This window comes from Pyrus communis, chromosome 6 (assembly GCF_041283825.1).
Source record: "Pyrus communis isolate YQ-2024b chromosome 6, ASM4128382v1, whole genome shotgun sequence".
In the NCBI taxonomy this organism is placed as follows: Eukaryota; Viridiplantae; Streptophyta; class Magnoliopsida; order Rosales; family Rosaceae; genus Pyrus; species Pyrus communis.
The window spans coordinates 3,753,696-3,765,918 of NC_142570.1; the positions used below are offsets into that span (position 1 = coordinate 3,753,696).

Consider the following 12,223-nt stretch of genomic DNA (forward strand, 5'->3'; position numbering starts at 1 on the left):
TTCTATCGATAACATATCAATGGGTTTACAAATTTTGTGTCCTAGCACAACTCTTCATTCTAACATGTTTTCTACTGTAAAGCCTGCGAAACTGTTCGGTCAGAAGGACTCCACCTAATGCATTTGCTTCATTCAGCAAAACTCCACTGCCGCCAACCCCTTTCTTCCCGCTCGTCCGACTGCTCATCCTTATATCTGATTTCCTTTCACTTTCCCATCGACCATAAACCCGAATTGGGCTAAATAGGTGTAAAAATAAATTTATATGGTTTAAATAAAATTATAAAAATAAAGAGTAAGTTGTGTGTAGAGAGAGATTATATAAGTTCAAATAAAAATTTTCTTTAAGTAAACACAACTTAATTATTCCAGCTGTTATCCAGTTTGAATTTTGAATCGATCCATCATATTCACAACCTTTTTCATATGGGGGTTGACGATTATGAATTGATTATGTGTCTTTCACGTTAATTAGAATCTAGGGGATGAAAATTCTATGTTTCTATAGTCTTTGCTTAGAAAATAAAGCAAAATCCAAGTCTAGGAGCACATGATGTGAAAGTTATAGAGTCGCTTCAGCAACACGATACTAATTACACGGTTATTGTCTTCAACTTAACAACTTGTGCAATCTAATAAGTACAGAATTTATAAAAAAATAGTGAAACTGCTTCATCAGGTTTCCGATATAAGACACGCTTCAACACATGAGTGTTCAATGTTCATGTCAACACACGTGTATTTTGCTTAATTTGTTGAGGACAGAAGATATGGCGTGCTAATAAGGAAGACATTTTGCAAGATTGTGGAGAAGCCTGGTTCTTGCTGGTGAAATATGCACGCCACATTCTTGGTTTATTCTGTCCTCTTGCATGTCATGTTTCTTTCTCGGCCTACCGAGGAGATTTTGTCCAAAGCATGCCCTTCACTTTCAGTCTGTTCAGAATGGTAACCAGTTTGCATGCTGCATGTGGATTGTCCCTTACATATATGGAAGTTCAAAGATATGGCACATCTTTTTAGGTTACTTAATAATGAGTATGAGTTTTTTACTTAAAAATGCTCGTTGTCGATTCATAAAATTTCGTGTTTATAATTAAAATCATTCATATTATAAATTACTCTATAAAGATCGCATTTGAAAAAAAAGAATCAACTAAAATTAAGGTCGTTTAGTCATCGACCTGTATAAAAATAGATGAACGGAATTGATAAAAGTATTACGAATCATCTATGTATCTCCTACAATAGATTGACTAAACGACTTTAATTTTAGTTCATTTTTTGCAGATATGACCTTTATAGGGTGATTCATAATATAAACGATTCTTATCATAATCAGAAAACTCTGATTAATTAGGAGTTCCTACTCATCCTTAAGTAACAACACATTATTCGTAATTAGCTTAAAAAAAAATTTGAAATGACAAAGAAACGTGCATTTCATATGTTCTTATCAAAGATTTGTATAGACTTGATCATCAAAATTACCTTTCCAGATCAACGGCAAGAGAGTTGTTTTTTGCATATTAAGAGGGGCAATGCATTTTTTTGCACAAACCCAATATAACCAAACGTGCACAAAATTTCTACAATTTCTTCATGCACGGGTGATGTGAATTTTTTTTTTAGTTCAAGGAAATAGTACCGAAACACAGTGAGTTAAAAGAGTAAGACACTAACCATCAGGGCAATTTTGATAAAAAAAAAATCTTAGATCGTTGTGAAGGTTTTAAGTATTTGTAGACAATGGTATTCAGGCAGCGCGACCTTGATGACGCTTTTATTTCATGATTTTCATGATTCGGTTTCGAATGGATGTCTGAGAAAATTAAGAGGGAGTAAGTACCAAAGCCCAAGCCCAAGCCCAAATAAAATGTTTTTGATATCCTTGTGACTTGTCCGTTTAGAACCCATTCCAATTGAAGCCCACGAATCTCAGAAAAGCAAAAACGAATTTGGAATTCACACATTCAAGCCCACTGCAAATGCAAGCATATCATGCACTTGATTTCCACGAAAATCTTGAGCTTTGTATGTTCCAGTGAACTTTCCAACCTTTTTGAATTGGTCATTTAGTATTGTTAATAGGGAATTTTAACGAAAAACTCTCCGTACTATTCATTTTAACGAAAAATCACATTTTTACACTAAAAAGTCAATCCTGGTACTATTCACTTTACCCTTTATTTTGTCATTATCGTTAAAACTCAAAGTTTTCAAGCCATTTTCATTAGTTTTCTTTTGTTATTAATATTAAGAACTCACTTAGAAGAATTTTTAAAATGACTGAAAGCGTTTTTTATGAGAGTGCTTTTGAAGGTAATCCTTAGTAAAAATGTAAGTGAATCTTACAAACACACTTAAAGTGTTTTATGCAAAAAACACATAACTGATTTTTTTTTAAGAAGCACTTCAATATCTTATGAAACTCAAAAACATGTTTATGAAAAACATTTTTAGTTATTTTAAAACTATTTTAAAACTAGCCTGAGTTGCTAATAAAGAGAGGGCTTTTATTTATTATTATTATTATTATTATTTTTTTTTTTTTTTTTTGTAAATGTGGCGTCTGCCTTTAAACAAATGAGAAATAAAGGTCTTCTTTCACTGTCACATTACATATGTAAATGTAATTGAGGAGCATCTGGGCGTGTTCCCACTCTCAAACAAACTTGTCAACGTTTAACTTAATTTACAATTTTTCAGATGGCCCTTGGTGTCTTTGAAAGAGCTACGATTGTTTGGATTTGTGCAACCACGAACTGTAGGAGTTCATCGATTTGTCGGATTTTTTAGTTTTCTTTTAACCTCACCTATTTCGAATCTTAAAAGTCTAAATGGGAGAATGAAATAGTTTTTGGTACATTAACGTGTGTTTGGGACTGAGTCACTAAAAGTGTTTTCTGAATTTGTTTAGCGGCATAAATCTTAAAAGAGCTTATAGTTATGGATCACATAATCGTTTTATAAGAAAGCACCTAAAGTAGCACTTTCAAGATTTTTCCATGAAAAACATGGTTTTATATAACTTTCTACGTGTTAAACATATAAACATAAGTGTTTTTTACATAAGCAATTTTAAACAAACCCTAAATTTTACGGACCGTATATATTCTATACTCATTCCCCAAACAAAAAAGTTGAAAATACGTTGCGGTGCATTAGATTGTTCCAATATATCGTCTAATGAAACTGATATATCAGTAAGAATTTTTCTGGTTTGGTTCAAGCATCTTTTAGTTAACTAAAACTTTCTGAACTGTTTCTTAATTTCTATCTAATTGTAGTTGAATAATCTTCAATTATTTCCCAAATCCACCAGATTAGAGTTTCAGACACAGAAATAGTAGTAATTCATTAAGTTATGGCCATGTTCAACTATCTGCTTAATAGTTGACCAATAAATAAACTATCTTCTTAATCTATACACACGCACATAAATGACTATGCTCCACAGTTTATGGAGCGAGATTAATGATTGCATTATCAATAGTTATACCAACAACATATTGAAACATTTCCAACACCATATTGATGTCAACTTGTCCATAATATCAATAATATGAATGACGCATCGAATATCCGGCTTGATTAACGAGATCCCTCTTATAAAATTTAAGAGGGTTCTCTACCATAGCTACATGCAAGTTTGTCTGACTTGATACAGCTCTGGTTTGACCTGGTTTGATAGGCTCAAAAATCTGCCGACTTACAGTAAACTTTTAGGGTTATTGAAGCCACCAACCTGGCACGTGAGAGTCCGTGACAAGGACCCTTTCAAACTCCAAGCTCTCACACAATCTCTATCTGTGGATTCATAAGCTTCGCATACGTAGTATCCTACGTATGACTAGTAGTTGAAATACACAATTTGCTAGGAATTTAATTTTACCATTACAAGTTGGCATCTGTTTTTGTAAGGGATCTATTATATTGTGACATTTCATTTCTTACAGACTTTTCAAATCGATTGTTTTTTATATATCGCAACGGACGATTCTAACGTTTATTTTAGGAGTATGATTCTTTCCTATTTAAATTAGGGAGTTTTAACGAAAAGTCTACGGTACTGTTCATTTTAACGAAAAATCATATTTTTACACTAAAAAGTCAATCATGGTATTATTTACTTTACCTTTTATTTTATCCTTATCATTAAAACTCAAAGTTTTCAAGTCATTTTCATTAGTTTTCCTTTTAAATTATCTTTCCCTCTAGTATCCTATTTAAAAAATAAAAAATAAAAAAATAAAAAACACACTTGCAAGTTTTAATTGCAGATTTGTTTAATGTTAATCTATAATTAATGAGATGGATTAGCCAATTATAACTTGAATAAGACTATTTAAGAGAAATATCTGGTGTTCAAATTGTGGTACGAGGCGAAGAACACACTACTTTACCTAATTTGACTAGGTTTATCAAAATGCATCGTTAAAAAACGACACACGAAACACAAGAAAACCCCGATAACGTTTACATTTTCCCACCCCAGAAACAAAAAACAAGAAAGTGGGTTTCCACAAGGGGATAGTTGCCAACGCACTGACTGGTCAAGCAAACAGCTCACACAGCGTATACAACAAGACCAAACAAAACCCAAAGCTCCAGAGAAAAAGCAACTTAATTAATCAGCTTCCAGTACCCTACTCATGTGACCATGTCCAACACAACCGCAACACAATCCCTCAGAAACCCATCAGCCCAAAATTCCAGAGAGGTCTCGTAGCTCCGCCGCCGCAACCTCCACCGTCTCCTCTTTGGGCATGGGCGGTAATGGCAAGCACAGGTGGAAGATCTCCTTCTACCGCTCCAATTCCGGCTCAAAGAATCCCCCAAAGGAGCTCTTATGCCCCATTTCCGGGTCCTTAATATCCGACCCTGTCGTCGTCTCTTCGGGTCAGACCTTCGAGCGCCTCTCCGTCCAACTCTGCCGCGAGTTGAGCTTCTCTCCCAAACTCGAAGACGGGACCCGACCCGATTTCTCCACCGTGATTCCCAATTTTGCCATCAAGTCTACCATCCAGAACTGGTGCGACCGCAACAACGCCCAGCACCCGCAGCCACCCGATTCAATCGCACTCGAGAAGGCCGTACGGGCGCTGATGGAGAAGGATATGGAAGACCCGGGAATTAGGGTTTCGGAGCGGGAGCTGCTGAGGGGGATGGCGGAGAGGCCGCCGGTTAGGTTCATGCACGCGGCGACCGAGTTGGGCCGCCGAGTCGACCATTTCTATTCCAGTTCGTCGGAAGAGTCGGTGGTCATCCCCTCGGCGAGTCCCCCCACTCCTCTTCCCTTCGCGACCTTGCCGTCGTGTTACTCCTCGTCGTCTTCCTGCGAAATCACCGCTGAGCTTCAAACCCTAAACCTTAATTCCTCGTCGCCGGGATGCGAGGAGGAGGAGCAATTGCTGACGAAGCTGAGAAGCTCCGAGGTAATCGAGCAGGAGGAGGGGGTAATTTTACTCAGAAAGCTCACGAGGACGAAGGAGGAGCTTAGGAGTTCGCTCTGCACTCCCCGGCTGCTCTCCGCCGTCGGATCGCTGGTTGTCTCGCGATACAGCACTGTGCAGCAAAACGCCCTCGCTTCGCTGGTGAACTTGTCTCTGGAGAAGCCCAACAAGGTGAAGATCGTACGGTCAGGATTCGTCCCGCATTTGGTGGATGTATTGAAGGGAGGATCCAGTGAGTCGCAGGAGCACGCCGCCGGCGCGCTCTTCAGCTTGGCGTTGGAGGAAGACAACAAGATGGCGATCGGAGTGCTCGGAGCGTTGCCTCCGCTGATGCACGCGTTCGTGAGGGCGGAGAGTGAGCGGACGCGCAATGACTCGGCGTTGGCGCTCTATCACTTGACGCTGGTGGAGAGCAACCGAGTCAAACTCGTTAAGCAACACAACGCGGTGCCAACTCTGTTGGCCTTGGCTAAGTCTCCGGCGTCAACGGGCCGAGTTCTGCTGATTCTGTGCAATCTAGCGAGCTGCAACGAGGGGAGGTCAGCCATGCTCGACGCCAACGCGGTGGAGTTTTTGGTAGGGATGCTGAGGGGGCGGACAGAGTTGGATTCCGAGTCGACTCGGGAGAACTGCGTGGCGGCGCTCTATGCGCTGAGTCACGGGTCTATGAGGTTTCGCGGGCTGGCGAGGGAGGCGAAGGCGGTGGAGGTGTTGTGTGAGATCGAGAAGAGCGGGAGCGAGAGGGCTAGGGAGAAGGCCAACCAGCTGTTAATGGTGATGAGAGGGAGAGAGGATGAGCCGAATTGGGACTCGGTGCTGGACTCGGGTGCTGGAGCTGGACTCGATCCGACTCGGTACCGAGTTGTGAGGAACTTGCATAATGCCAACTCAACAACGTTTTAGTTTTTTTTTTTTTTTTTTTTTTTAATTATAGAAAATGGGTTTTTTGTATTTACGGAGTAGGTTTAAATTATAATATCAGCGCAAAAAAATGACTAATAAAAAAGAAAATGTAATCGTCGCCGAGTCGTGACTCGGTACTGAGTTTGGGATACGGCGGCGGGTGTAAATCATTGGCGGGGGAATGGTCCACGTCTCCTTTATTTTTGTGTTGTCTTTTTGCGTTTTTGTTTAGTGTTAATTAGTGTCTGTAAGTAATGTTTAATTAAGGATTTTGGAATGTAATGTGCACATAGATTTGCTTCAAGAAAGGATTGATTGGATAAGAACAATTTAGAAGTTTGCTTTTCTTGTGGCCTTGTGCATTTCTTTTTCTTGGTTGAGGATTTTAGTTGTGCATTGCAAAATTAAAGGTAAACAGTTTCGTAACGTTTTCTTAAGTGTTCCAAAAGAAGAGATTACTAGATTTTGTAGTTTAGTTGCTCTGGATTCTATGGTCCCAAATGTGCCAAAAACATATTGTTCTTGTTAACACCAAAATATATGTTTATGTTTTCATGATTGTCATGTTGGTATTGTGGGAGAAGCGTTGTATATACCAGCGGAAATTTGCCTCACAACTTAATGTTGTATAAATTGGTGCAATTTGGCCTTGTAGCTGACTAATGGTTTATGAAGGATGAAAAAAATGGAAAAGAAAAAAGAACGGATTTTGTGTGAGAAACGTTATATAAACGGTGAAAATTTAACCTCGTAACCGATTAACTTTATAAGATGGAGGAAAGAAATGAGAAAAGTAAATTGGTAATTGGCAAAAAGGTTGTGTGGTCCATAATGCAACTCTATGGAGGCATCCATGTTGCTTTTTAACTTGTAAGACATAGATATTTTCGTATTCAACTTCTTTTCAATGGTTCGGAATTACTTAATAGTAACAGGAAATGAAAGATGAAAATTAACTATAAAAAATCAAACGATAAAAATTATTTAAAAATTTGGACTACATGACAGTCTAAATTATCGAAGACAAATACGTCCATCTTTAGGCTCTTGTCTTGCATGTTGGTTGGTGTTGGAAATGTGGTGTGTGCTCATGCCTAATTCTTGTCTTTTGAGTTTTAATATTTTGAGTTTATTTAATATTAATTAATTATCCATCCCATGCCTAATTTGTTTAATTAGTAGTTGCTAAACCCTAATATATTATTGCAAGAAATGAAGAGAAGGAGCTTTCGGTTTTGGACTAAACTGTCCCTCCTTGTTTGTCTAACTATCAGATTCGTTTGTTGATTTGTTTTTTTTTTTTTTTTTTTTGAATAACTGTTTGTTTTGACCAAACAAATTGTAAACTTGCCGCGATATTTCCCCTCCCTTCCTTCCATCGACGATTTGCTCATTTCAATCCACCTTTTAAAATGTGGTAGTTTGCTCTTGAATTGTCAAATTTGTATCATGTTGAGTTATGTTCCTCTTTCTCACTTAAATTCACGAACATAACCCTTATTTGATCGAAAATATGATTGATTTGACGGTATGTGAAAAATCGACTCTTTTTAATTTTTGCATATTAAAGAGGTTCATAATCTAAAAGTTGAAGTAGTAAATTAAAACACTATACTAAATTTACGGAACATTGCCAAAATTTCCCTTATTGTAAGTAGGATTGTGAGCCTTTCTATATCATCTTCTTTTTAAGGAAAAAAAAAAGAACCGGCAAGTGACTTTGCCACAGTAATCTACTGCTAGAAAGACTCACACAGACATTTCTGTCTCCCATGACCACCATCCATGTGGCTATATCAATTCAGAAATTTGCTTTTTTGTTGCTTTTGGCATTTCCTTTTCTTGGTTGAGGATTTGCAAAAGAAAAGGTGAACAATTTGGGAACTTTTCTCAAATGTGCCAAAACAAAGGAGATTATTAGATTGTAGTTTAGTTGCTTCGGATTTTATGGTCCCAAATGTACCAAAAACATATTGTTCTTTTTGTTAACACCAATAATATATATTTTTTTACGATTGTCAGCTTGATATTGTGGGAGAAATGCTGTATATATCAGTGGAAATTTGCTTCACAATTTAATGATTTTTATTGTGCTAGTCCACTAGAAGCCTAGAATGTTGTATAAATTGGTGTAATTTCGTCTTTTAACTGATTAACTTTTTATGATGGATGAAAGAAATGACAAAAAAATAGATTTTATTATGTTAAAAACGTTATATAGATAGTGAAAATATCACCTCGTAACTGATTAACTTTTTAAGATAAAGGAAAGAAATGAAAAAAAAAAGTACATTGGTAATTGGGAAAAAATTTGTAATATGGTCCATGATGCAACTATATGGAGGCATCTTTGTTGCTTGTAAACTTGCAAGACATAGACATGTTCATATCCAATTTTTTTTCAATAATTCAGGACTACTTAGTAGTAATAGGAAATGAACGGTAAAAAATTAACTCATAGAAATCAAATGGGGGAAATTATTTAAAAATCGAACTACTTGATAAGCTAAATTATCGAAGACAAATCCCTTCATATTTAGAAAGAGAATTGTTATTAGCACTCCAAAAATCTCATTCTATTTTCCAAATATTTTATATTTGCTCATGCCTAATTCTTGTCTTTCTATATGTAAAAAAAAGAATAGATAATGACTTCGTCACGGCAGTCTACTATTTCGGGGATCAGAAAGACTCATAGAGGAATTTTAACCTCCCCATGCCCATTACCTACTATCGTATAATTCATTAGTATAAAAAATCGAACCTAAAACGTGCCGTATGGAATTTGTCCCCGACCTCTCGGACACCCCATGATGATTCCTAATTCTTGTCTTTTGAGTTTTAATATTTTTATTTAATATTAGTTAATTATCAATCCCATGCCTAATAGATTGCTTAACAATGAAATTTGTTCAATTAGTAGTTTCTAGTATTGAAAGAAATGAAGGGGAAGAGCTTTCCATTCTGGACTAAACTGACCCTATATGGTTGTCAAAATATCAGATTTGTTGCCCCCACCCCCAAAACACATAAAGTCAAATTCGTTTGATATTAACTGTTTGTTTTGACCAAACAAATAGTAAACTTACCACGATATTTCCCCTCGCCCTTCCTTCGATCGATGATTTGTTCCTGTCAATTCACATCCATTCTCCATTTTGCCTTCTCGTCATTCAATTTGGTTTTCGAGTTTACATAATCATTTTTTTCCTTTTAAAATAGAAAAAGATTAGACGAAATTAGTTTTTGAACAATAATCGCGTGCGAGGTACCTACTTTCTCCGGAATGAGTGAGGACCATTCCACCCAACTCCTTGCATGTCCCTCCTCTACCAAATTTATTGATAATAAATGTAAGTAAACAAAAAGATACAAGCGGAGGACTATACCAATACCTACAAAGACAAAGACGATCAACCAAAACGATAATAAAGACAAAACGAAATGTCACGAGCATGAATAGATGTTACAAAATCTAAAATCGTAGACCACTAATAATAATCATAACTAATTGCTGCAAATGAAGCTAAAACATGAACAACAAACATAATCAAATGCGTCAATTTACTCTTAAACTGTCATATTTATATCATGTTCAGCTAGTGTTCCTCTTCCTCATTTAAAAACATAATCATTATTTGAACGGAAATATGATTGATTTGATGTTATGTAAAAAACTAAAACAACTAATAAAGAGGATCCTCTCCGGATCCACTTTGTGGGGATCCTAGCATTCTAGTCATTCATCGCACATAGTGCGGTCAGTTTTCATTAGATACTATTTGTGTTTAATTTTAAATAATAAAGAAAGTCAAATAATTTCTGACCACACGATGCATGATAAATGGTTAAGATGTGAGTATCCTTAGGATCCCCGACCTCTTGGCCATCTCGTGGTGATTCCTAATTCTTGTATTTTGAGTTTTAATATTTTTTATTTAATATTAGTTAATTATCAATCCCATGCCTAATAGAGTGCTTAACAATGAAATTTGTTTAATTAGTAGTTGCTAAACACAATAAATTATTGAAAGAAATGAAGAGGAAGAGCTTTTTGTTTTGGACTAAACTGGCCCTATATGTTTGTCAAAATATCAGATTTGTTGCCCCCACCCCAAAAACACGCAAAGTCAAATTCCTTTGATGTTAACTGTTTGTTTTGACCAAACAAATAGTAAACTTACCACGATATTTCCCCTAGCCCTTCCGTCGATCGATGATTTGCTCCTGTCAATTCACATCCACTCTCCATTTTGCCTTCTCTTCATTCAATTTGGTCTTCAAGTTTACATAACCTTTTTTTTTCTTCTTTTAAAATAGAAAAAGATTAGGCGAGGTTAGTTTTTGAACAATGATTGTTTGCGAGGTAGCTACTTTCTCCTAAATGAGTGAGGACTATTACACCCAACTCCTCACATGTCCCTTTTCCACCAAATTTATTGATAATAAATTAAGGTAAACGAAAATATACACGCGGAGGACTATACCGATACCTGCAAAGACAAAGACAATCAACCAAAGCGATAATAAAGACAAAATGAAATGTCAAGAGCATGAACAGAGGCTACAAAATCTGAAATCGTAGACCACTAAAATAAGCATAACTAATTGCTCCAAATGAAGCTAAAACATGAACAACAAACATAATCAAATGCGTCAATTTACTCTTAAACTGTCAAATTTATATCATGTTCAGCTAGTGTTCCTCTTCCTCATTTAAAAACGTAATCATTATTTGAACGGAAATATGACTAATTTGACAGTATGTAAAAAACTAAGGAGGAGGATCCTCTCCGGATCCATTTTGTGGGGATCCTAGGGATCCCCACATCCTAGTCATTTATTGTACATCGTGCGGTTAGTTTTCATTAAGTACTATTTGTGTTTAATTTTAAATAAAAAAAGGTCAAATAATTTCTAACCGCACGATGCATGATAAATTGTTAAGATGTGAGGATCCCTAGGATCCCCACAATTTGGATCCGGATGGGATCCAAATCCGAAAACTAACACTTATTTATTTATAGATTAAAGAGGTTTATAATTTGAAAGTATTAAAAGTAAATTAAAACACTATACTAAGTTTACGGAACATTGCCAAATTTTCCCTAATAGGCTCATGGGCCTTTCTACATCTTTTTTTTTTTTTTTTTTTAAAGAAAAAGGGGACCCGTAAACACGAAAAATTCCTGAAACAAGAAACAAGAATACCGTGTACAAAATATATTTTTGTGTTTAATGATTTTGGGGTTACAATCTCTTTGTAATTTGATCCTCTGATTCTATCTTCGTAGGGTGTAGGTTTGTGGATGAGCTGTTGATCCAAAGGGCCGTCGGGGCTTGATCTAGGGATGAACAGTTGATGAACGGATCTTCAAGGGCTTTTGGGCCTAATCTTGAAGACTGATTGGATGTGTGGATTTGTTGAGGTTGTTGATCCAAAGGGCCGTTGGGGCTTGATCTTAGGATGAATGGATGATGAACGATGAACACTTTCCTCAAGGGCCGTCGGGGCTTGATCTTGAGTTGGTGGAAGTTCTTCAAGGGCCGTTGGGGCTTGATCTTGAAGGAGGGTTTGATGAAAAACGAAGAGTGTTTTCTTGATCCTTCGGGATTTGCTTGAGAGCTTTAGAGTTTCAAGGCTTCAAGGTTTTGGTGTGATGTGAATTCCCTTCTTTCTTTCTCTTCTTCCTCCTTCCTTCTTCCCCCCTTTGAAATGAATGCCTTGGCCTCCGAAATTTCGATGTCTACAAATGCCCCCACTTCAAGGCGCGTCGTTGACATGTGCTTGTCACGTGTAGAAGATGCGTTTTGAAGTCCCTTAATGTAGATGTCAACCCAAGGGCCGTCGAGGCTTGATCTTG

General features: G+C 36.8%; 1 pseudogene across 1 annotated transcript; it reads left to right on the plus strand.

Moving 5' to 3' along the window:
* The first annotated feature begins 4,380 nt into the window (after window positions 1–4,380).
* Window positions 4,381–6,695, plus strand: LOC137710518 (U-box domain-containing protein 38 pseudogene; annotated as a pseudogene). The gene has a single exon (XR_015963358.1). The product of XR_015963358.1 is annotated as a U-box domain-containing protein 38 pseudogene (transcript).
* The last annotated feature ends 5,528 nt before the right edge of the window (window positions 6,696–12,223 follow it).